Source organism: Adiantum capillus-veneris, chromosome 11 (assembly GCF_014529385.1).
Source record: "Adiantum capillus-veneris isolate H3 chromosome 11, ASM1452938v2, whole genome shotgun sequence".
Lineage (NCBI taxonomy): Eukaryota > Viridiplantae > Streptophyta > Polypodiopsida > Polypodiales > Pteridaceae > Adiantum > Adiantum capillus-veneris.
In genome coordinates this window covers 54,529,869-54,551,495 of record NC_140941.1, presented here as the reverse complement: position 1 = coordinate 54,551,495, position 21,627 = coordinate 54,529,869, and positions in this window count along the sequence as shown.

Genomic DNA, 21,627 nt, shown 5'->3' with positions numbered 1-21,627 from the left:
CTTGTCTTTTCTAGCACTAGTGGCTGTTGAACTCTGCTCAGTTTGTTGGCTAATCCCAACAGTAGTCTTTGCTGGAGGCTGGTTTGTCTGGCCGGCTGAAGTCTGGTCTGTTGGAGATTTTTCAGTAGACACAATTTTGACCTGACTTTCTAGCTGCTTTAAGAGAGCACTGCTCTTGGCCAATGTAGTTTTTGGTCTCTTAGAGCTGCGAGCTTCCTCCTGCGTGACCTTTCTCTTTTGACCAAGAAAAGCCAACTGAGTGTGTGACCTTTCTTTATCAGAGGATAAGTCAACATTGTTAGTCGCTGGGATGGGTTTCTGACTCCACGCCATCCGTACTTGATGATGAGCATCTGGAGAAGTTTCCCAGTAGAGAAATTGCCAGATGTATCAGGCTTTAAAAACAGTCCGAGACTTTAGCTTGGCGATCTGCTGAAGCAGGTTATGAGACAGAATCTGACATAGGTTGATTGAAGCCTTGGCATCCAATCTCTTTGCCAGTAACATAGCAAACAATTTTTTTGAAACATATGTGGGGTTATTCTTCAGACTCACAGCTTCAGCCACAAATCGGTAAGCAATGGGAACGTCCAAACCTACTACTAGAACCCCTTGCGCACTGGCCTTACCTTTTTTCTTGGCTGCATCATCTTCCTTCAGAGTTGCACTTATCTGCTTTGCAATTGCCACAACCGGCTTTGGCTCATTTGGCATCTTGAAAGCATAAGCAATATTGTCCGGAGTTGCTGACACTTTCATTCCATACACCATAGCACTGTAGTCATCAACATTGAAGGAATCAAGAACCTGCCTAATGATGGCTGTGTCGAACTCTATTCTTGTGGCTTGCACAACCACATGCAAATCCCACAGTCGTAACAACGCTTCTACTTGCTCAGTAAACACAGACCGTTGCATCTTGCTATGGGGAATGAGTGGTAGGGAGGCTTTGATAGAGGTGATAAGTGCTTGAGTCTCTTGTATAGTGTCCTGTATCTTCTCTGACGTTTTTCTTTGGCCCATACAAGGTGAAGATGATGCCTCTGTGGAAGAAGAAGAAGACTTACCCGAATATTCAAATCCGTATCCAGGTGTGTCGGGTAGAGACAAATAGCAATCGGCTGTTGCTTCTGATGAAGAAGTCTGTGGTTGCGGGGACGAGGCTTCGGAGCTTGGAAATGGCGAATGTGTGACAGCAAGCAACCGTCGCGTAGGAGATTTATGAGGAAAAATTCTTACTCGCCTTACTGCTATACGCGTTCATGCCATCAAAGCTCCACTACTTACCATTCCTAGAGTCCTATGCACCACAAATGACGTGGCATACATGCATTGGCTAATACTCTCCATGTCCTCTGCACCACAAATGATGTGGCATAGATTCATTGGCTCTGGTATTGGTTGTACATGAAACAGACTTAAAATAACTGATTCTGAATTTTCTTGGTCTTCAGCTCCGAGAATACCAATTTCACTATTCTTAAAAGCCTCTTTGCCATCTGAATAATATAGCTTGATTTTGGCCCCATTATACACTCCTGGCAGCGATAACCCAGATAAATCTTTCAGCCTTACTGTGCCATTGGAAAACACCCAATCGGCTTCATATGGACCAGCCCAAGCTATCTTTAATATATGGTTTCTTAGGACCCAGTTTAGATTGATAGAGCAGAACCAAATCTCCTTTCTAAAATTCCCTAACTTTAATTCTTCGATCATGCCAGTGTTTCCTTCTTTGCTAAACAATTTCTTGTTCCAGCATAGCGCACTGTCTCAACTCATCCAGTTGTGTTAACTCCTCCAGTCTCTGTTTCAGATTGTAATTAAAATCCAATCCATACTCCACTACCATCCTGAGACTAGGAATTACAAACTCCATAGGCACAACAGCTTCAGTGCCATATACCATTCTAAATGTTGTTAGTCCAGTGGTGACCTTATAGGCTCTTCTATATGCCCAGAGAGAAGTCTGGAGTTTCAGATCCTATTGGTGTGGCTCCTTTCTACACAATCTTAGTGAGAATGGTCTTGACAGTTTTGTTACTGCTCTCTGCTTGCCCATTGCATCGAGGATAATATGGTGTTGATTTTCAATGCTTTATTGAGAGCATTTCTATTAAAATGTCCATAGTGTCATTTATAAAGTGTGTTCCTTGATCATATACAATCTCTACAGGGCATCCATAATGGCATATGATATTTTCAAATAAGAACACAGTAGTGGATTTTCGCAGTGTTGTCAGGAAGAGCTTTAAGTTCCATCCATTTGGTGACATAGCAAGTAGCCATCAATATATACCTATTCTTCCTTGGAGTAATTTTCTTGAATGGACCTAGAAAATCCAGACCCCATTTCATAAACACTCCCAGTGGCTCAACTGGAGTTAGAGGAGTCATGTCTGCTACTGTGGGTCTACCCATCCTCTTACATATAACACATGTTTTACAAAAGCTTCTAACATCAACTATTAAAGTTTGCCAACACAAACCAGCCTTCAAAATTTTCTTGTAAGTGATATTAATAGAGAAATGTCCTCCAGAATCCCCATTATGCGCCTCTAAAATTACTTACATTCTGCCTTCCATAGGTACACATCTTTCAAGAACTCCATCTACTCCTAGTCTGTAAAGTAATATGCCAATGATGGTGAGCTTCAGACTCTTAATAATCAGCACATTCTTCTGATTCTGTGTCTAGTTGTTTGGAAATCCTCCCTTAGAAAGAAACTGATATACATCATACAACTCTGGATCAGTTGTATCTTCGACTGTTATCCGAAATAGTTCTGCATCCATTGGCTCATCTCTCAAGATGCTTTAGAGTAGTCATCCATACTTCTGGACAGGACATCAACACCACAATGGGTTTTACGAGGCTTATGAAAAATGCGAAACTCAAATTCCATCAGGAACATCATCCATCTTATCAATCTGCCTTGAGTAATGACTTTGTTGATAAAAAATAATAATGTCTGATGATCCACATAAAAATGAAAAGCTTGCCCATCAAATAGTGTCTAAATTTGGTAGCACTGAAAACCATTCCTAAGGCTTCTCTTTCAGTAGTGGTATACCCTTGTTCAGCCTGATTGAATCTTCAATTGGCAAAATATAATGGATAATTGGTTCTTCCTTCTTGGGCTGAGCCAATATTGGTCCCATCGCCAGTCTTGCAGCATCGACATGTACATGAAAAAATACATCCCAATTCAATTTTTGAAGTACTGGCTTACTAATAATAGCATTCTTTAAGCTTTGAAAACTTTCCTCACATTCAGTAGTCCAACTGAACTTGCTGGTCTTGTTTGTGAGTTCATACAAAGGTAATGCCTCGGAAGCAAACTTGTGCACAAATATTCTATAAAAATTGATATATCCCAAGAAAGAACTTAACTCTGATGCATTGCAAGGCGCCTTGGCCTGTTGGACACACTAAATCTTGTCATTGGCCATTTCTATACCATTCTTGGACACTAAATGTCCCATTAGCTATCCTTTCTAGACCAAGAAAATAGATTTGAATGGGTTCAAACATATCCGCTTTTCCTGACAATGCTAGAAAACCATTTTCAAAAAAAGTAAATGCTTCTCCTCTGTTGAATATACAGTGAAGTCATCCATGAAGATAGCAAGGAATCGATGGAGAAATTCACTGAATATTTCCATCATACATCGTTGAAAAGTCACTCGAGCATTGCAAAGACCAAACGGCATCACCAGATACATGAATGCTTCCCACTCAGTAATAAAGGTAGTTTTACTCTGGTCCTCAGGAGCAATCTGTAACTGGTTATAACCACTATAACCATCCATGAAGCTATACATCTCATAACCTGCAATTTCGTCAAGCAGCATGTTCGTAAAGGGTAAGGGAGATGGATCCTTGATGGTATGAGCATTCAAATTCCGATAATTCACACAGACTCGAACCTTTCCATCTTCTTAGGTACCACCACAATGGGAAATAACCAGGCTACTTCAGTAATGAATCCAACCTTCAAAAGGTTATCAATCTCTTCCTTGACCTTCTTAGCATAATTGGGATTCATTCTATACATTTGCAACCGTACTGGTCTGGCATCTGGTTTCAATGGTATTCGATGTTAACATACCTTTGGATCTACTCCCTTGAGATCAATATGTTCCCATGCGAATACATCTTTGTAGTGATGAAACATGTGTCGAGCCTTTTCTTTCATTACTGGATTCAGATGCTTGTTGACTTTGATCATTTTAGGATTTTCCTCCGAACCCGGATTCCATTCCTCTATTTCCTGATCATCTGGAAGCAACCAGTTAGGCCCACCACCTTTTCGTTTGGTTGACTCCTCAGCATAATTCCAAGATGGTCCTCTGAGCTTTGAACCACTATTCTGAATTTCAGTGACATCTACAGAATATTCTTGTTCAGAAGCCGCTGGTATAGTGGGATCAACTGGGTCTTTTGGTCTTCCAGTTAGCTGAACTCGTCGTTCCCCAGAATTCAGTTCAGTGAACTGAACTCGAAATTGTCTCTTTTGATTTTCAGCCTGATCTTTGTCCAGTAAGACTGCGTTGAGGTCTATTTCAGCTAGTGGAAAAATATTCATTGCCACTAGCATCCGCTCAATTTTCCTCACCTTATACTTTTGGCAAAGCTCTTATGGTCTCAGCTCCTTTCTCTAGCTCCTAGTGTTGTTTGTCTGGATCTGAATTCTGCTCTACTGGCACCTTGTATTGTTAGAGTCTGATTGGCATAGCCGTGAACAGCTTGTGCTGCTCGCAATCACGAGCGTCCCATTAACATTCCATATGCACCTTGCACGTCTAGTACTAGGAAGCTAGTTTTGAACTTTTCTTTGCTTGCTCTTATCTGCAGACTCTCTATCATTCCTGTTGCATGCACCACTCGATGATCTTCCATTCGAACTTTGAAAGGTGCTAGTTTCAGATGTGTGATACCCATTCTTTGCTGAAGGTGTGCCCCCAGGATATTTACTCCTGCTCCTCCATCCAGTATGACACTAGATAGTGGCTCCTAGTGCTTTCTAACCTTGTAATCTACCTGGATCACCGCCACTTTATCATCTCTGATAGCGGCCAAGTCAACTACTCTAGCTTCCACCTCATTCTTCCTTCACTGTCTGATGAATTTTGCTGCTTTAGGCTAAGTTTTTCTAATGTCATCTAGCTCAACTGTGAGTTTCTAAATTCTGTCACAAATCTTGACATGAATTTCCTCCCTCTCATGATCAGAGTTGTTATCAGAACTTGAAGAATAAAAAGTTTCCGCATAGTACCATTCCTTTGTTCCTGTGCCCTCAGCTCCTCTATCAGTCCCTAATTCTTCCATCAGTCCCTGAACTGCATCCAACATGGTCTCACGAATCCCAGATCCAGACTGATTTGGTTGTGCTTTTTCAGAAGAGTGGACTGGTATCTTCTGAATGACCTGAGCATCAGAACTCTCTCACTACTCTGGCACCTTCTTGGCTAAATCCTCTGTGATTTTTGTCGCCAATTCTCTCTGCTCCTGCCATTCATCAACAATCTTTTCTTTACACTTTGCCTTCCACACCTCTCTCTGTTGAGCCCATTTGCTACCTTCAAGACTGACTGGTGTTACCAGCTCATCTGGAATTTCCTCAATGACCACCCCTTTACTGCGTGTAACTGCCCGTACAGGAACTGGCTCTAGGACCTTCGCCTCAGTAGCTGCAGTAGTAGGTGTTTCTGGACACTGAGCCACAAAATGCCCATACTTGCCACAAGTATAACAGTTCAGACTTCTATTATGGAAAGTACCACGACCTCGGCCCTGGCCAGTACCTCCTTGGTATCTGCTGCGCCAGGCACCAGTGCCACTCGTACCCGATTTCTCTTCTTGGGGTACACTGGGTAGTCTCCGCTCTGACTAGTTCAGCTTCGATAAATGCCACTACCAACAGATCTTTTATCTTCTTGAAATGATGAATATGAATGCCGCATTTGTTCCATAAATGGCCATAGGCTTTACAGTAAGTACACTGTGGACATTCATTGGAAACATGATCTTTGGATTTACACTTTGAACAGTAGGTTTCCACTCTTCTTACTGGTTGTCTGGTCTGGCTAATTTCAGCAATCTGTCGGGCCATCTCATTAATTTTGTTAGACCAAGACCCTTTCTTGGCCTTGTCTTTGCTCTTTTCATATGAGCTACTTTCAGAGCTACTGGAGGTGTTACTGGAATCAAAATTCTCAATGGAAGAGCTACTACCACTCGACCTTGTGATTCTTCTCCTTCTTTGCCTGTTGTTCAAGCTTCAGGGCGCGTTGCACCAAATCATTAAACTTCTTTGTTGGTGCAGGTACCTCCTGTTCCCTAAGCTTTTTACTATGGAACCCGTTTAGAAACCATGCTCGCAAGATCTTTTCTAATGGTGGTTCATGCAGCTGCCCGGTCAGCTCCTTGATTTTCTCAACATAAGTTCTAACTGATAATTTTCCTTGCTTTATCTTATCCAATCCATAGAGGATATCATCATCTCCTCTGTTGTCTGAATATTCCAGTCGGAAAGATTTGAGCAGTTTGTTGCATGATTTGAGTTGGCAAGCTAGGTAATGGTAGTACCATTTCCTTGCTGCATCCTTCAATGTCTGAGGAAAGTATTCTCCCCAGTCATCTTCATCAATATTCTTCAACTCAGTATACTATTCAAAGGCTTGGATATGAACATCCAGATCATCTTTCTTCCCACCTTTGAACATTGGAAAAGAAAATTTTAATGAAGAGGTATAATCATGTCGATCAACATTGTTTCTGCCTCTTCTGACCTTAGGAGCTTGACTCTCTCTTGAAGATTTCTTGTAATGGTCTGTATCGGCATCCCAATCAATTTCTTCATCAGTCTCAGTTTATGTCTCCTCCCTGGCTTTTCTGCTGGAACAGTGGCGACTACCTTTACTGCCTTTGGCTCCTTCATCCCTTTGTCTGGTCCGAGAACTCCTGGCCTTGCGTTCTTCCCTCTCATCCCTTCTTCTTCTGGACTGACTAGAGTGCTGAGATTCCTTGGCCTCATTAGCATGATTGTGCTCCTCTTGAGCCTCAGTATCAGTCACCGGTTCATTCTTAGAATCATAATCTCTTTCCGATTCCTCACGGATAAGATCAATGCGGTAGGATGGTTTACGACCACGACTGGTTGTGGGTGCTATCACTTCAATTGTAAATTCTAACTGGGAGAAGAGATTTTTGGTCAACAAGCAAACAACTCTAACCACCGTGATAGCCAAAATGGAATTGGAGCTGATCTCTTCAGATAGCTAATTCCAGTGTTAGAATTTACAGCTATTGGTAAGTCGTCAATTTAGTCATAGAAACTGGGATAGAAGGTGAAAACTAGACTGAAATAGTTAACTGAATTGAAATAGTATACTAGAATGAGAAATAGACTGAATGACTGGAAAAGTGTTTACAGTTTCAGATTCAGACTCATAGTTTATGAATAACTAGTACAAGGTATAACATGGTGAAGCTCAATTGACTACATTAGTTATGATTACAAAGTGAAATTACAGGCAAAGAGATTGTAGCTCAGGAACTGCTTAGGAGGCTAAAACCAAGAGAACTAAGAAGTAAAAAACCAAAGGACAAGCAGCCCGATTACAACGTAATGGGTCCTATTTATAGCCTCTAGAAGTTACTGTAGTAACTGCCGTGGTAATTATTGTTGTGTGACCAATCCATTGGCTGTCTTCCAGGAGATAGTTTCCGCCTGCTGGAACCATCTTCGCCTTCTACATCTTTTTTCTAACTTAGCATAATATATTTGGTGACCCATTGGGCGTCCTTGTGTTCCCTCACCCATAGTATGGCTTAAGCATGCTTTGGAAAACTTGAGTAATTCCCAATCATTTTCTTTGAAGATCAAGGCTGTCTATGCTTATTGATAGTAGCCTTTTGATTTTGTTGTGTGAGGGATATAGTTTTCTTAATATTTTGTAAGACTCTTTAAGGTCTCTTCTATACTGATCGGCAATAAATATATCCCAAGTGTCTTGACTATCAATCGGAGCTTGGGTCTTCCTTCAATTACTTCAAAGGGCGCCTTTCCTATAGAAGTATGGACAATGTTGCATACTCTACTAAGAGTAACTATTTTCCCCCTTGATCTCTTTGATCTACTTACATAACATAGGCTTTAAGTATAGTAATAATAGTTGAATTTGCTATCTCACTTTGGCCATCCGTTTGTGGATGATAGGCCGAGAAGAAATTCATTTTAGTACCTAGATTGTCAAAGAGACCCTTCCAAAATTTTCTAGGCATTCTTGGGTCTCGGATACTATAGATGTTTGTAATCCATGATACTTAAAGATCTCTGAGATAAAGAGGGTTGGCATTGTAGAGTGCGCAGGTGATGGAGAAGGTAGAAAAGAAGACTACGCACACACACCAACACACATCGAGACACACACACACAATCGTTATCCTGCAGCAGCCATTCAACGTGCTGTTCTTCTCGTCTTTCTTTTAACTATAATCCAGAGTATATTTACAACATAGTATAGTCAGTGTCCGGCCACCCATAGCACAATGGACATATTCTTTAACATCATATTCTTTAACACTCCCCCTCAAGCTCAGAGTGAGCTTGCATATGATGGATTCCCAATGCTTCATGAAAGTAGCAAAACTTCTCCTTTCGAAGAGCTTTTGTGAATATATCCGCAACTTGATCCTTTGTCTTCACATACACCAAATCAATCTCATTTGCCAAAACTTTTTCTCTAATGAAGTGATAATGTACCTCAATGTTTTTAGTGCGAGCATGGTAGACTGGATTCTTTGCCAACATGATGCTGCTAATATTGTCACAATATATAATGACACTGTCAAGATAGTCAAGACCAAAGTCTACCATAAGTACTCTCAACCATGACTCTTCACATGCTGCCAAAGCTGCTCCACGATATTTAGCTTCTGTACTTGATAATGTTACAGTTGATTGCTTCTTGCTACTCACTGCATCAAGATGACTTTTACATAAAATCAAAATCGTGATCGTGGTGGAAGAGTCATGCTTCTTGCATCTTGCTTCTTGCTTCTCATAATCCGTCTCACTGCATCAAGATGACTTTTACATGGATTTTGCATGAATTGACTCACAACACCCACTGCATAACTCAAATCTGGCCTTGTTATTGTCAAGTCTACCATAAGTACTCTCAACCATGACTCTTCGCATGCTGCCAAAGCTGCTCCACGATATTTAGCTTCTGTACTTGATAATGCTACAGTTGATTGCTTCTTGCTACTCACTGCATCAAGATGACTTTTACATAAAATCAAAATCGTGATTGTGGTGGAAGAGTCATGCTTCTTGCTTCTTGCTTCTCATAATCCGTCTCACTACATCAAGATGACTTTTACATGGATTTTGCATGAATTGACTCACAACACCCACTGCATAACTCAAATCTGGCCTTGTTATTGTCAAGTAAATAAGGCTTCCAACCATCTTGCGATACATAGTGATATCCTTAATGTAATGTCCATCATCAAACAACTTCACATTTTGATCAAGAGGTGTATCAACCGGTTTGCACGCTGTCATTCCATACTTCTCAAGCATATCCAATGCGTATTGTCTTTGTATCATCCAAATTCCTGATAAAGTGTTGACAATTTCGATTTCCAAGAAATATCTCAACTCACCAAGGTCCTTCATGTTGAATTCTCTCAACAAACTCTTCTTGACATGCAAAATTTGCTCATCATGACTTCTAGTGAGAATCAAGTCATCAACATAGATAACAATAACGACGATCTCTCCATCAACATGCTTCAAAAACAATGAGTGATCAGCAGTAGACTGTTTAAATCCAATCTTCTTCAAGAATCTGGTTATCTTTTCACACCAAGCTCTAGATGCTTGCTTCAAACCATACAATGCTTTCTTCAACTTACACACATAATATGGGAACTCTGGATGTTGATAACCCTCTGGCTGTATCTTATAAACTTCTTCTTCCAAGTCACCATTCAAGAATGCATTATCCACATCCATTTGCCGTAACTTCCAACCGAACATACTTGCCATTGCTATCACCAATCTGACTGTTGTCATCTTTGCAACTAGACTAAATGTCTCATCATAATCAAGAACTTTTGTTTGTGCATAACCTTTAGCAACAAGTCTCACTTTGTATCTTTCCACACTACCATCTGACTTGCACTTGACTTTGTATACCCATCTTGAACCAATTGCTTTCTTTCCACTTGGCAAGCAAACCAAATCCCAAGTGTCATTCTTCACAAGAGCATCCATCTCATCATCCATAGCTGAGTCCCATTCTGATTTTCCAATTGCCTCTTGAAAACATGTAGGCTCTTTATGTTGCACACGTGAAACCATGTATGCATAATGTGTACGCATGTAACCGTTGTATGTCAATCTACTGGATAACGCACCCTCTCTGATCTTCTCAACTGTGGTGCACTCTTCTCTTCAACTCTTGCATATGGGGGTACATATTTCTCAATATGCTTACTGCCAGGTGTCCTCAAATGTGGTAAACCATGCTCTTCATCGAGGCTTTCATCTCAAGAACTCTCTTCAACCACTTTCTTCTTGCCTTTCTCGTCTTTCTTCTTATCTCGCAAACGACCGCTCCATGGGTTGACACTTCCTGTACTTTCCTCTGCCATATGTGGTCCTGAAATAGTTCTTGTTGATGGTCCTGGCTTATCAACAACATGACGCACATTATTATGCTCTTCATACTCATCTTCTATCATCACTGGCTTTGGTTTATACCATGGTTCATGCTCACAAAATCTGACATCTCTACTGACATAAACTTGTCTTGTCGTAGGATCATAGCACTTGTAACCTTTCTTTTCAACTGGGTAGCCCAAGAATATACACTTCCTTGCCTTTGGCTCCATCTTCTTTCTTGCTTCATTTGGCACATGAACATAGCAAACACATCCAAAAACTTTCATGTAGGAAATTGTTGGCTTGATCCCATAAAGTCTCTCATAAGGTGAAATTTCATGAATGGCAGCTGTTGGTGTTCGATTCATAATGTGTATTGCTGTATGAACTGCTTCAGCCCAATATGTTAATGGCATATTCATCTCATTCATCATGGCTCTTGCAATCTGTGCTATGACTCTATTCTTTCTCTCAGCAACTCCATTTTGTTGTGGTGTGTATCTGCAAGTAATCTGTCTTCTTATGCCTTGTTCACGTAAGTAATCATCAAAACTATGTGACATGTACTCTCCCCCTCCATCTGTACATAGGCATTTAATTTGACAACCATTCTCTTTCTCAACCATAACTTTGAACTCCAAGAATACCTCAAATGCCTCTGACTTTGCCTTTAGAAAGTAAACCCATGTCATTCTGCTGTAATCATCCATAAATGTGATAAAATATCGACAACAATTTGGTGTAGCATGATCACTAGGTCCCCAAATATCTGAATGAACAATTTCCAAAGGACTTTGGCTAATTCTCCCCCTCTTTGGAAATGATAAACGAGATTGCTTTCCAAATTGACAAGCTTCACAAACATGATCAAAATTCAATCTGCCAAACTTTGGTAATCCACGTACAATTTGATTTGATTGCATATGCTTTAGTCTTCTAAAATTGACATGACCAATCCTCTTATGCCATAACTCTGCCCAACTATCTTGAGTGGCTGATTTGTTTACATACATACCGCTGTGTAAACATGGATCTCCAGCTTCCAATGAGAACAAACGAACTTTCTTTCTTCCACGTGCCAATATCTTGCCTGGTCTGCCTTTGTGAAACTCCTCTATGAAGCAGCCATAACGATTAAAACGGACTTGCAACCCTTGATCTGTCTTCTGTCCAACTGATGCTAAAGTCTTTGTGATTGAAGGCACATATAGAACATCTCCCAATGTGTTGTATGTCCTGTTTTTTTCTAGCAATGGAGCTGAACCAACATGCGTAATCCGATGCATAGTATCATCACCTGTAGCGACAAACTAATCCTCTTCTAATTTCTCTTTTCTGTCAAACCATTCACCATGATATGTCATATGATTTGTGGCACCACTATCTAAATACCAATCATCTGTATGATGTGGCTCCACCATGCTTCCAACAACATGCTCCATAGGAAATAAATGTCCACTCGATCTATTGTCATATATATTTTGATCATGAGAATTGTATCCAGCAAAGTTTCCTCCATGTCTGCCATAACCTCGGCCTCTTCCACCATGATCACGATTTTGATTTAGCCTTGTGTAACATTCTCTTTCAAAGTGACCATAAATGCCACATCTGTTACAATATCCATCTCTTTGAGGATGTACAAATCGTCCACCTCCACGTCCACGAGTTCAGGCTCTCCCTCTGCCTCTTTGGCTATAATCATTGTAACTTTGACTTTGTTGGTTTTGCCATTGACCTCTTCCATCATTGTTTCCACGATCATAGTTTCCTCTTCCACCTCTATTGTTTCCACAACCTCTAGAGTAAAAAACCCGATCTCTGGAATTGTTATTTGATGTAGAAGGACCTGACTTGCCTAACTTCACCTCTTCTTGCAAACAAAGGTTTACTAACTCTTCAAAATCAGGCATGTGTCCTCGAATAGATAGATGTATCCAATGACTTGTATTCCGGTCCCAAACCATTCAATGTCACTAAAACTAAGTTATCATCTGGAACCTCAACATTAATGCTCGCAAGATCTTCCTGTATTTGCTTTATCTTTGTCACATAATCTGATATGGATTTATTTCCTCGCCATACACAATGTAACCTTTGCTTCAAGTGAACTTTTCGTGGTTCTGTATTGGAGCTGTTCATTCTTGCTAGTATCCCCATGCTTCCTTTGGAGATTGAGCCTTCTTCACATGTGGTATAAAGAAGTCACTAATGCATAGTGAAATCCAATGCATCACTTTCCTTGAATTCTCAATCCACTTCTTGTAAGCTTCTACTCCTGCTTGCCATGTTTTATGTGCTTCAACATTCTCTCTATTTGGTTCCAAACCAACCTCGGGACACTCTTGTTCACCTGTAATGAAATCCCATAAACCTTTGCCCATGATAAAGTTCTCCATCGTGTAAGACCATATGCTGTAGTTCTCTCTGGTCAGTTTCTCTCCAATGATCTGTGTGACTTGAGTTGAACTTTCTGCCATCTTCACTCTCTCACTTTCTTCCAAAGGATTTTGACAAAATTTCGGCAGAGTTTTGTTTGTATTTGGACAATATCTCAAGTGACAATCTCAACCAAAGTGCTCATAAACACTGACAAAAAATCTCTCACTGCCAAGGGAAAATCCACTGACTCACTTTGCCACAGACTGACTCAATACTATGCATAAATACTCTAAAACAATGTCCACATGGACCTGTATGCAAATGCAATCCATACGCTGTCCTGTACCACATATCCATACATCCACCTTCTTCCCATAGTCATAAACGACATATGAGGTCTTTCACGGGGGCAGTCGGGGGTTAGCTTTAGTACCTAATCCACCTTGCCAAGGTACCAAAGCTCCCAAGGCAAGGCTTCAAAAAACCTCACTCGACCCTCACAAAGGCTGTAGTTTTTCAAAAATACATTAACCACATATCCATACATAACCACAAAGTACTCAATCTGACAATATAACCGCCTCAACTTCTTCCCACAACCTTTCTTACATAGGCGGTTGTCCATAACGGACCCACAACAACCAAACATAATCTTCGATAACACAATATCATGATGCAAAAGCTCTATGTCGCTCTCCAAAACCTGTGTAAATGCTGAATTCTTCACCTGTAACCTGTAAATCTACTGCCGAGTGCAAAACTGGAAATCTCCTATGCTTGTGTGAGCTGGCTGTTTGCTGCAGAAAATTGCAGATTTTGTTCTAAGTATGCCAATGCGTCCGAAATGCCCAAAAACATAAAGATAGACTCTTGGATCACTGTATTCCGAGTTTGGGTGAGGGAGTTATGACAAAAAAACCTCTCTTTTTTGTTGTTTTCCAGAGCTGCAGAAATCTGTGTATTGATTGTAGCTCCTTAAACTGAGCTCTGATACCACTTTGTAGAGTGCGCAGGTGATGGAGAAGATAGAAAAGAAGACTACGCACACACACCAACACACATCGAGACACACACACACACACAATCGTTACCCTGCAATAGCCATTCAACGTGCTATTCTTCTCTTCTTTCTTTTAACTATAATCCAAAGTATATTTACAACATAGTATAGTCAATGTCCGGCCGCCCATAGCACAATGGACATATTCTTTAACATCATATTCTTTAACAGCCATATGGTGTGCTTTAATAGTCTTTTTGACTAGTATAAAATGTGCTTGTTGTTACAAGACTGGGCACCCTCCTGTTGCATGTGGTCAATCGTAATTTGGATAGCTAGCTTAAAGGTTAATTATGTGTTATTTATTTGAATTTTACTAATAGTGAGTGCATGATGGTTTGTATATCGGAACTCTGGGACTTGACGAGGAGGAGGCACTGACAAATAATATTTCTCTTAGTCATTTTATCATAGCACAATATTTTATATCTTTTATCAATAAGCCACTATGGATCCTTTGTAAATAGGATAGTGAGAACTTACCCTAAGAGGGTCATGCAATAAGTAGTGTGTACCACTCATAACTAAAGTGGGACTAAAGTATAAAAGAGGGGCCTCTAATTTTTTGCACCAATAATAAATCAAAATATCAAATACCAAACTCCACAAGAGGTAAGAGGTACCGTGGAGTTTGGGGGCTAGGATCTTTAGGCCTTTCTTGCATAGATGCTCTCAATTTTCCATCTCCCCTCTCTTAAGCTATTCTGTGTTGTTGTGTAATCCCTAATTCAGTCTACATCTTCTCTTCCATGTTCTTACACCCTCTTACAACTTGTCTCTGTCAATTCTATGCTCTTAGTGTGCGTGCGTGCGTGCATGTGTGTGTGTGTGTGTCTAGGTGTGTGAGTGTACTTGTAAATTGGAGAAAGAGGTTGACACGTTGATGGTGATGTTTGTGAGCAAGTGTTGAATTATTTTAAGCAACCGGTCTCCTTAAATTCCCAACAGTGGTATCAGAGCGAGGTGCGAGTTATCGGCCCGGAATTTTCAATTTGGAGAGGATCCTCAAATTGGCATATTAATCATCAAATTTATTCCACAAATTTTGATGATCAGGAACATAATCTAGTATGTACAAAGCTTAATTTGAGATAAATTGCTAAAAACTGACGGATTTGTGAAGTCATGCAAGGAAGCAACCGAGAACAAAGTGTTACGAAAGAGCTTTGGGTTTGAGATAATTGGCAATCGAAGTCGATATTAAAGAGCAATTTATGAATCAACGACATCAATTTTGCAAAGTAGGATGGATTGCGAGGGGATGCAAAGAAGGAGTTGAGAAGACATTGAAATTTGAAGAGCTTGAATCGAATCGATGATTCAAACTTGACATAGAGAAGGCTTCAAAGGAGTTTGATAGGAATCGAGATTAAGAAGTTCGGCATTGGGAAGCGTTAAAAGAAGAAAATCAAGGGCTGCCCCCAAGGACCTAACCAACTACACCAAGAGACCTCCTCTTCATGAGATAACAACGTGGGAATTGGGCCTTGCATGCAAAAGAAGACCTTCTGTTGACCTCTGCCAAAACCTGCAAGAATGGCATCGAAAGAAGTGCCCTGATTGTTCGACAGTTTTCCCCTTCTACCTTGTAGCCCAAGAGTGCCTGCACTGGTCGCTATCGACCCCTTTTCCTCCCACACAGTCACTCTCGGCCCTCTGCTCGTCGTAGTCGACCACCATCAATGTCTGCAAAAACAACATGAAAAGGAGGGCCCTAAGAGCATGGTCACGCGAGGCTTAGTTATCAGTTATTGGTAACTATGCCAACTATGCAAAGACAAAGCATTAAATGAATAACTAAGCCTCATGCATGGTCACACGAGACTTAGTTATTCATTCATCCTCCCAACTATGCCTTGAACTTGACAACTATGCCAAAATCGGCATAGTTACAAAGTATAGGCTTAGTAACTCATTTAATGCTCCTTTCTGCATGTGACCAAGAATGAGGCTTAGTCATTTGTTCAAATAACTGATAACTAAGCCTCGCGTGACCATTGCCTAAGTCCCTGATCCTTTTGCCTTCTGCCTTGTGGCTCGAGAAGGCCTGTAGAGCTCGCCATCTCCACTGTCTTCACCGCTCGTCGCCTTTGTCAGTTTGCTCGATGCCAACTTCACTTTCATACACTTTTTAACTATAAAAAGTGTGGCTTTCATTCAAACATTGGTTGGCTGCCCAATGAACACCACAAACTACCCCTTTTAAGAGCCTATTCTGTCAGAGTGTGCAACGGAAAGGGAGAGGATAGAGACAATGGAACACCGAGAGAGAGAGAGAGAGAGAGAGAGAGAGAGAGAGAGAGAGAGAGAGAGAGAGAGAGAGAGAGAGAGAGAGAGAGAGAGAGAGAGAGAGAGAGAGAGAGAGAGAGATGATGAAATGCTGGCAAGCCAATATACTCCAGATGGCAAATCATGTACAATGATGAGACTATGGAAAAAGAGGGCACTCATGCTCCTACATATAGGAGAACAGGGGTAGGTAGGGCAAATGCCTAATAAATCACCCTACCTAATAAATGACCCTCCAATATAAATGGGGGAATGTAAAGTGACCAAAATAGGTTTAAGTGGGCAATGTGTTGAAACAACCCTAAATGTGCGTGAGATCCCTGTGCAGCAGGTGTACGGGTGGCCAACCCACAACCAAGGGCCAGTGTGCACGTGAAAATGAAAGGCCTATAGACAAGGTGTGAAGCATCTGGTGATGACAAAAATCTAACACCCCCCCTCAACAACAGATACGGAGAAGCTGTCGAGGAAGAAATGCAACACGCCTGGTAAATCTGCAAAAGAGGTGAATCCCGGAGAAGAAGGATGACACCAGCCAAACAACACGACAATCCATACTGCACCAATGTGATGATGACCAAAGGTAAGGCAAATCTGATCAAGTCACACAAGGAAGCTGATGAAGTGGCAAGCTACGAAATAAGACGTTGAAGAGGATTTATATGAGGAAGTAACCTAAGATGAGTGTGCAATAGCCCATCGGTGATGATCACCACTGAGATGGAGAAAAACCCAGTGTAGCAGCATAAGACAAGACATGGGGACCGCCCTGAAGAGGAACACTCTAACCACGAGGAGAGGAAAATTGTCGAGGTGGAAAACCGGTAGCATATCCAAGTCAAAGAATCTCGAGCAGAAGAGGGAGGAAGAGCAGGAAGAAAAGGCTCAATAGGGAAGGCATGATCCACCATAGTAGACAAGATGACAAGATAAGCAATCTATCCATGTAGAGACCGCAATGTCTGCAATCTTTCGGGAGAGGAGTCGTCCAGAGGGTATATATAAGCTGCAATATGATCTATCGCTCCATGGTACACACACAATATCAGACAAAAGAGTCGGAGGAGATCCTAGGGAAAGTCAACCTGTGGGAGCACATCCACCACCATGGTCTGGGCAAAATATCCAAGAGAGAGTCTGTAAGTGTAAGTCGTGAAGATACGCGACATAGGAGAACTCCTCCCCTGGGAGAGTAATGAAATGCGGTGAGGTTAAGGAAGGCTGAGAGGATGCATCGGGAAGAATGACTGATGTTGTAGAAGTCATTGCCTCGGAGTAGACCAGCAAAGCAAGAATCATCTAGGAGGTCTTCACCGTGTAAGTAGTGTATAGGTACATCCAAACTACAAATGGAGGAGCCACAGAACCAAGCAGAAGCTCTACCAAGTAGAGGCAAGGCAAAAGAGCCACCATGGAACAGTGTGTCGAAAGAGACCTTGCAAGCATCCAAATGCCAAAGGATACTCATATCTAGGAGAACATGTCCAAAAGAAGTGTCTGACGTGCCAAGAGGCACGGGTCTACTATACAGAGAACCAATGAAGGAGGTGGATAGGGCAATCCCAGATAGAAGACAACAGTTGAGGGAGCGGGAGGGAAGGTTACTAAGGGAGAAGTAGCAGTGGAAATCACAAACCATTCCACATCCACATAAGTACCTGTACCAATCCAATGCCCTGCATCTTCCCGAGGGCAAGAGAGCCTCAAGGAGGGAAGATCTACAATGTCGAAGGAGATCCGTCCGTTGTGCCAGAACCTATATGTAAGGACATGGGTCCTACGGGCAAGGCCACCGGCACGATCGGATAGTGTGTACGCTAGGGGGAGGCTATTAGATAACACAGTTGGGTGGAGACTAGCACACGCATTACCACCTCCCTTTCACTGATACCCGAGCTATTTTTTTTGGGGAAGGGGAAAAGCGGTTTGCATGTGCATGCGACGTGCTGCTTCTCCCCCACGTTCCGCAAATAGCGATGTCTTTGTTGTGCAGCAAAAAGAAGACCGACATAGTTTCCTATGTGCGCCCGAAGATTGGCAGTGACAGCCGACCGCGATCGCCCCATCTACGCCCTCCACAACGCACGAGCAAGGCGGACGACCAAGGCAAACTCGAACGGCAACTCAACGGCACCAAGGCTCCGAAGGCTTCCGTTGGTGCGTAGGAAGGCCCGTTTAACCCTTGCATGAAGGAGGTTGAAACCACCCCATGAGGGTAAGAGGCCAACACTTTACCATCAAGCTTTTGACCCTTGTTGTGTATAACAAGGAAAGATAGCATACTTGTGCTGAAAGGAAAACTAGAAGGAAAGGGAAAGCTTCAAACTTCAAGGAAGTAGTTTCACCCTTTCTTTTCACTTTCCTTGGAGGAAAGCAAGTTTTCCTCCAAATTTTTTTTTTCCCCTCAAGGAGGTAGCTTCAAAGCAAATAAAAGCCTTCACAAAAACGACGAGCTTTTGTGAAGAATCAACAAAGGTGTTCTTACGACGAACGACACGAGAAGCGCTACAATTCTCGCAAGGCGAGGTTCGCATGCAACACAAATCGCGGAGCATACAAAAACACAAAGACTTCAATTTCATAAGGTACAAGTTGACGTTTTTTTCTCTCTCTTTACATTAGTGTGTGTTTACCATTGCTAGTGAGGATATCCCACCTACACACACTTTTGATTTTGAGCATGTAGATCAAAATTAGGGCACCACAAGTGCTGCTGACACTAATATGCATGACGATGATGATCTAGGATGATCATGGCCTTGTAGATATGGCTGCTTTCAAGACTTTGGAAAATCGCCAAAGCGTACTTGAACGCAACCTCTCTGCACTCAATGCAAATGTTACCAATCTTACAGAGTTACTTGTTATGAATTCATAGGCAGTTCAAGCAGCCACAAGTGGCACGGTTCAAGGGAACCAAGCTCGCACGACTCAAGGAGTCCAAGAGACAAGTGCTTCAAAAGATGTAGAAGATACAATGCATTACTTAAGAATATCAACATTCCTGAGTTTCACGGGGAAGAGCGTGATCGTAACAAGGATGCGATCAATACGTTCTTACACAATTGGAGTGATATTCATAGATTGAGACACACCCTGGATATAAAGACAGCTGTGGAAACAAGTGTGCGCTCCTTGCCGCATTGTCGAAGCAAGGGACTTGCCAATACACCATGTGCGAGCCACAAACGGCTCCAAGCACACAACAAGCCTAAACTAGCAAGCTCAAGAAAACAAAGGGTGTGTCACTCACCGCTCTACGCTCGCCTTCGTGGTGGATTCCTCGCCGCGATGAAGAAGAAGCTACAGTCGTGCCGCGCTCAACCGCTTCGCCGCCGTCGTGCCTTCGTAATGCTCGATCGCACACACACTCTCCCTCTCTCTCTCTCTCTCTCTCACACACACACAAGGAGGTGAAGAAGAAGAAGATGGAGATGGAGCAAGAGCACTCTTCAATTGCACAAATGAGAGAATGAGTAAAAATTAGGTTTAGTTGGCTTTTATAGGAGCTCACCCCATTCACACTTGGGCGCCCATGCTTAACCAACTAATCCCTTGAATGTCCAAGTTAAAGTGCGCCTCTCATCGGCGATCACTCTACCTTTCCCTATTGGTCCGACAAGCCCGGTACCTGACTCTACCAAATACATAATACGCGTCCATCGTAGGTGATGGGTGTCCGTGTGCCATGAGGGTTAACATGCCCCCCTTCCTGATGTAGATTCCGTCCTCGGAAGCTATTGAGTTGAAGCTGGATCGTCGAGGTGGAAGAGCATTTGAGATGAATGTCCTTAGCCTTCTTCAGTCACTGCAAAATCAAACAACATTGGCACAGTAATTGCATTCTCTTAAAAAGCATATGCAGTTTTAGATAGAAAAATTGATTGGTAAAAGAATTTCAAACAATTTGTTAGCAATGAACATTAAATTGCAATGTAATCAAATGCATAAACAGATGTAAAGGCAAAAAATTAAACAAGTCTGGGGTCGCTAATTTGACGATCGAAAAGCACTAGAGATCGAATATTAATACCATGGGTAAGCTTCTTAATTTTCTGTGGTCAATTAAGTTGTTTAATCGCGAGAGCCAAGTATTCATGTTCAAGGGCTGACTAGAGGCTATATCTAGAAAACCTTGTAGTTAAGCTACCATAAAAGGAATTTCTCATGAAATCATCGCCTGGCTGATTACTTTTTCTTTGACCCCCCAAGGTCTTTTCACAGTGATTCAATTATGATGTGTGTGCTTATTTTGTATGCCTTGGGTTTTTTGCTTTTCAAGGAAAAGCGCCCACACTGGGAACCTCTAGGGCTCTAGTACCATAGGCAATACATGTGAGTGAAGTACCAAATCAAGCTGAGATTTCTCTTCCAGCTTAAAATTTTACATTGTGGCACTTTGATTTTTTGTTTGTTCATTTTCATCATTTTAATTTTGTAACTTTGGGGGGTCATATAACACTGTTACCCTCCCCAGGCTCATCACATTAGTAAACTCCCTTTATACTACTTACGCTAAAGGTCAATAGGGTTAAGCCCACTAGAAAGCCCTAGTACATTTCATACAATGCTGCCTAAATCGGATTAAGAACCTAAGTAACCATTGTTTATTAGGAAGGCATTCCCCATGGTATTAAGAGAAGATTTCTAATACCTAGCTTGGTCAAACTAGCTTAGTCGGACTGCTTGATTTTTAAACCTAGACAAGTGATTATGACAAAACATTACATTGAATTAAATGTTTGATACTAAGCCAATGCGCTGAATATTATGCTACCGATCACAATCAAAGCAGACAAACATGGATGCAAAAAAGATAAGGGCAATGCTAATGGATAAGAAACACCTGTTTGTGTTGATGGTCGCGCTTGATTTGAAGTGTGAACGAGAGAAAGGTTCCATGAAGGTCCAAATCCTATCAATAGCAACACGCTCCTGTACACACTAGGAAACAAAAGGAATACCTCCAGGAGGCACATCAGTGGGAAAAATTAAAACTCCTAAAAAACAAACTCAAAACACAATCTAGACCCCTAACCTACCTATCTGTCACCCCTTTTAGAATCAAGGAAAGAGGATATTATATAAACCGGGTGGCCACCCTAAGGCTAGGCCTCTATCCTCATCATCTAGATAAATAAAATCGTTGTCCGTGAGGCCATAGTCTTCCTCGGTCTCTATTAGTTCCTCTTCATCATCCTCTTGTGCAAGCAT